This window comes from Lepus europaeus, chromosome 16 (assembly GCF_033115175.1).
Source record: "Lepus europaeus isolate LE1 chromosome 16, mLepTim1.pri, whole genome shotgun sequence".
NCBI classification, from domain to species: domain Eukaryota; kingdom Metazoa; phylum Chordata; class Mammalia; order Lagomorpha; family Leporidae; genus Lepus; species Lepus europaeus.
In genome coordinates this window covers 55322464-55328040 of record NC_084842.1, presented here as the reverse complement: position 1 = coordinate 55328040, position 5577 = coordinate 55322464, and the positions used below count along the sequence as shown (strand labels likewise).

Here is a 5577-nt window from a genome sequence, read left to right as displayed (position 1 = left end):
CTCATTTACTCCTCTATCTGTAGCTCCTATTCTATGGCCTGGAATAAACAGATGGTCCCCAACACATGATGGGTCATTTATGATTTTTTTTTTTTTACTTTACCGTGGTGTGAACATGATATGCATTCACTAGAAACCATGCTTCCAGTTTTGAATTTTGATCTTTTCCCAGGCTAACAATATGTAATACTATACTCTGCTTAGACAAATATAAGTGTAGCCTAAGATAAGTGGTCTGAGCATGACAGCTACATTGTTCAATCGGCTAGGTTGTATTAAATGCACTGTTTAAGATGCACTGTTTTAATGACACTCTAAAACAGAGAAGGGGAGCAGCAGGGTCTCCGGGATCAGTAGCTATAAAGGAGGAGGAGGGTTCCTGACACCTGCTAAGGCAGGTCAGTGCCGAGAAGGCATTCCTGAGGGGAACTCTAGGCCCCTCTTCTATTCCTCCAAAATCAGGGTGGAGGGTGGAGCAGCCCCAAGAGCAAAGGGGTCAGGGAATGGGACCATCTCCCCACCCATACCCAGCCCATACATAGAGGAATAGGTGAGGAGGGGCCAGGTGCTGGGAACTAGAAATAGTGAAACATAGATGTGCGCGCACACACACACACACACACGTTGCTCTCCAACTAAAATCTGCTAGCCAGGGGCCTGGGAGAGGCCCCACACATTGAAGACTCAACATCTCCCTCCTAGCAGGTAGGAAGTTACCGCTCACCATTCTGGGTGATATAGGAGACCCAGGGCAGGGCCTTGCGCCCACTCTTCTCAGTGATCTTCATGTATTGGACCTGCATCCCAGACAGTGAAGTAAGGGATATGAGACCTGACATCAGTCGGGGCCAGCACTCCAATTCCTCCTCCACGCTGGGGAGGTCGAAATGGACTAACATCAGGTACTGCTTGCCCCCTGGGAAGGACTTGATGCTCCAAATGATCACATTCTTCTCTGGAACAGACTTGGCACTGCCCATGTTGATCTTGAAGCATGGTGGGGGGGTCTGCATCACTGGGGCAGGCACAGAGATCTCCACACTGTTGGCCACCAACCACTTCTTAAACTGTCCCTTGGCCTTGACCATGATCTCCACATGGCTCTGAGAAAACTTCTCAATGACAGATTTGATCCAGACCAGAGGTTTGCCCTGGTTGTGAAAATGGTAGGGCAAGAGCTCAAAGTGACTATCCAGGGAGGAGAAGGAGATGGTTGCAGTCACTGTCTAAGTGGGAGAGCTGTGTGCACTGGTGGAACCTCATGTCCCCCAGCTCCATGGACTTGTTTTTGCTTCCTGAAAGACCAGTGAGCTCAAAGAGTAGTTGGTCATTGAGACTGGGCTGCAGCTCCAGCATGCCTGACAGAAACACTTTGAGCTTGACTGTGCCCACAATCTTACTGAGCATCACCCTGCCATTGACATTGACCAATGGGTTGACAGACTCAATGATGTCGATGAAGACCTCATTTTTCTTGTCCATGATGCCCTCAGAGCATTAAGACACAGCATTGGTGACAGTGGGCAGCACCAGCGACTTGCTGGTCTCCAGCTTGTTGTCCTGTTGCATGATATACTCCTACAGGATCTTGCTGTTAGTGGTCTGGGGAAAGCCGAAGTCCCTGAGTTCATCCAATAGCTCATAGCTATCACGGATGCTCTCCTCCTTCAGCTCCTTGAAGTACTTGCAGCAGATCTCCACGAGAGGAAGGAATATACCAGGGAGGCATTAGTGCTTTTCAGCATGAATGGCCACCAAGTAGAGGTTGCTGTGCTTGATCCACAGGAAGTGGGCCCAGCTGCAGCTCAGCAGCTGGGTTAGGGTGCCCTCCTCCTTGTGCTGCATGAGCAGGGAGCATGAAGCGGTCGGTCTTGCTCATGGCCATGGCACCCTTGTAATTGCAGCTGATCAGGCACTTGTCCTTGACATTGAGAATGAAGACTCCCAAAGTGGACAAGGTGGCAGGCGACAGATCCAGGATGTGGGGAGGGAAACAATGCAATTTCAACCACGACACTTTCAATTTGTGACAGATTCAGTAGGGTAGAGCCCCAGCAAAAGTTCTAAAGCATCATCAGTGGTGGTCAGTAGGTATTTTATGAGTGAGTAGATGATGCAACAGATTTTTCTAAGCATTGGTTACTTCCAATATTCAGTAATCATTTTTACTTTTTCAGAGTTAATTTTCAGAAGAAAAATTTTCCCATATTAGTGTTTTCTCTCTTAAAACTTCTATCATCTCTGGGCCACTAGCAAGAGAAATGTAGCCTCTTTTATACAGTTCTTACACAATCCTACCTCAAACTTTCATTTCGTCTCCTTTAGGATTACTATCCCCCAAATCCTCTCTTCTTTAGTAGTTTCATTCTAAAGAAATGCTGCTTTTAATTTCGATGTCCATGAATTGACTCATGCTGTTTTCTAACCAGCAATGTCCTTCCTCCTTTTCTGATCTTTCCAAATCCTTGCTGGAATTCCTTTCAATCTCAATTATGGTTTAAATATGTGTGAAAACTGCCTTATTTCTTTCACTCCCTTATTTTTAATACTCTCAACTTACCCTATTCATGCCAATATAAAGGCATTTCGTGTAGTGTTTTGTCTCTTATGTTTATATCTCAAGGGTCTGCGACAGTATTTCTAACACGATGAATATTTAATAAATTATCATTGAAGTGAGAATTTATAAAGCATACTTTTTTCCAGAAAGGAAACAGTGCGAGGAAAAATCAGACACCTTGAATTCTCAGATATTAAGCTTCATCATTAAATTTGTCTTTGGTGGAATCAGAAAGGAACAAAGGAGAGGTCATTAGTGAGCCCTAGAATCCCTGATAAGTAGGTTTATTTTTTTTATTTGGAGTAGCACCTGACATTTTCACAATTAGATTTTTTTTTCCTTAATGGCCTTAAATATGCTTCAGCAGGAAGTATATTACTAGGGTTTTTTTTTTTTTTCACGTGATTTGATCAATTTAGGACAGAGGGAGGTAAACTTTGTGGGTAGAAAGAATGGTCATTACCTAGGATTTGTTAGAACACTTAACTGCAAATCCAGCCCAATTCTTGTAACACAGTAAAGGAAATAAGTCTCAAGAGTACCAGCAAGCTGCCAGCAGGGATCTATTATTATAATCCATTCAACCATCCATTCAGCAGTCCATTCGTCAATTTTCCCATTTTTAAATCTAATTATCTACCAGGACAGGGGAACCAACAGAAGGGGGTGATAAATGTTCATTTATCAGATCATGCATTTGCTTAGACATAGATGCACCAAGTATCTTTGACTGTGAGACTGAAGAGTTTATGTAAGAGTTTTCCGTTTCTACAGTGACACGGAGATATGGTAGATGTGAAGCTCCAGGGCAAGGTTGCATTATTTGAACTCTGATGGCATTATTTAAACAGAAACAGGGAGAAACTGGCTCCCTGTCTTCACCCCACCACTTATCTGTGGAATGCAAAAATGCTTCAAGAGTGGGGAATCAATGAAGCTTCCTAAACTGGGTTCTTTGGACAGAATTTTGCATGTTGTTATTGTTTTCTCTGTGCTTCAAGCCAAATGTGAGAGGATTTCTCGGGAACATTTACAGACATGGAAGTATGTTTCCTATGCTGGGATAACAGAAATGACAGGTGCCGGATTTCATACTTCAGGAAGGCAGTGGAATATGGGTTACTAAGCACTGGCCGGTTTGATAGGACAAACTGAGAAAGCTGTCTGGGAGTTCTTTAATCCTAGTTCAAGAGGTCTTGAATCGGGCCAATGAATTCTACAAGTTGCATCCCTGTAGGGTAGAATATCTGGAAAGCCAGAGTTTGAGGAGGGAGGTATTTACTGCTAGTTAAAGGGAAAGGCACATTTCTGATGTCAAGAAATGGTAGTAGAATTTCCCAAAACATGGGAATTTCCTAGAAACTTGCATTTGGTATCCAGGAGAGAGTAAGTCTTAAACAACTGTTTTCTTCCGTATCTCAAGTCAGATAATAATGGCATCTGTTATGACAATGTGTGTTTTGTTCTAATCTTTAGCACAAAAGGGGAGGCAATCTTACATCAATGGGAGAGAGAAAGGATGGAAATACAGGGATAGATCTAAGAAAACTGACCACAGGCCCATGACTGGACTGAGTTCACTGAAATCCCAAATTGGGAGAGGGGAGAAGAGTCCCTGCCAGCTTCCCCTGAAAAGCCTGAAGATTGCTCAAGATTGAGCATTTTAATCATTTGCAAATTGAGTCAGTGTTAGTAAAATGGTGCAGTCTTACCTGTTGTGCCATCTATGACCCGGACACCGTCTTGGGCCATGGCCCCCATCGCCACCTTGCATAGTGGACTTCAGTCCTAAGCCCCATTGCCCAACAACCAGTGTCAGCTCCACCCCTACCCTAATGGGATTTGCTGCTCCTACTTTCCTGCTTGCCCTGGCAAAGGTTTAACAGGACCTGTTCTAGAAAAATCTGCTCTTTTACTCTCTCACTCTTTCTCTCCAGTCTGTTGGGCATCCCCTACCCAACAATAAACCTCTCCTCAAACTCTGGTGTTTGTTGTGTTTTGTGGCAGCCTTACAGTCAATGTGTGTGAGTTAAAGGAATTTGTGAGCCTGAAGGCGATTTCAATATGTAGAGCATCTGCAAAGTTTCCTCTCAGGGCTGGGCTAGTTTCATTGCACAAAATGTGAGGTGGCTATGGGAGATGAATATAGACAAGTGGGTAGATAAATGACTAAACACACAAGCAAGTGCATACAGCGTGCTGTGATTCTGTCAGAGTTTCTGGTTGTGTGAAGACCATGCTGTTACACAGGAGATGGGTTATAGGCAAGGGAGAAGGCTTCTCTACCCTGTTGGAGATGGGTATTACTCCCTAAAGAGTAACACAAAAAAAATCCGCTTCCAAGTTCCAGGCTGAGTTGAAGACAGTGCTGAATTGCCATAATGAAGTCAACAGGATTAAGAGGAAGTTTGGATGCTGAATGGCAAGTGCCCTTCTCCCCCTCTCCACTTGCTTCACTGGATTCTGGCACCAGCACAGAGATGAGAGTGTAAGATTTGGCTTTGGAGAAAATAGGCAAACCCAGCACTTTGATATATGCACAGCAGCACTGTGATGTGACTTTAATAAAACCCAGGGTTAGGTCTTTGATTCCCCTCTCAAAGCTCACAAAAGTTCCAGGGAGGTTTTTCATGTGTTACTCTTAAATAGGAACAGAAAGCCATGGATCATCCAAGAAAGTCTCTATTGTGAAAGGCAGTGTCCAAAGTGAATTAGAATAAAAAAGAGATAATTCAAGGGAAGCATGGAGAAAACTCAATGATTAAAAAAAAAAAGTTGCTATGCTCAGAAGGATAAAAGAAAATGTTGCAAAATGTAAACTGAAAAGGCGACTATAAAAAAGAATCAAAGAATAAGGTAAAAATTATGGAAGTTTAAAAATCATTATATTTGCAGAAGTTAGAATATATTAAGCTTAAAAACAGACCGGCAAAAACCACCCAGAAAGAAAAATAAAAAGAAGATGCAAAATAAGAGAGGAAGGTATTTCAAGATCAAGTAAAATAATTTCCAAAGAG

At 43.1% G+C, this 5577-nt stretch overlaps 1 pseudogene; it reads right to left on the bottom strand.

The window, feature by feature from the left end:
• Positions 1–713: 713 nt before the first annotated feature.
• Positions 714–4321, bottom strand: LOC133775085 (AP-1 complex subunit mu-2-like; annotated as a pseudogene).
• Between the last annotated feature and the right edge of the window lie 1256 nt (positions 4322–5577).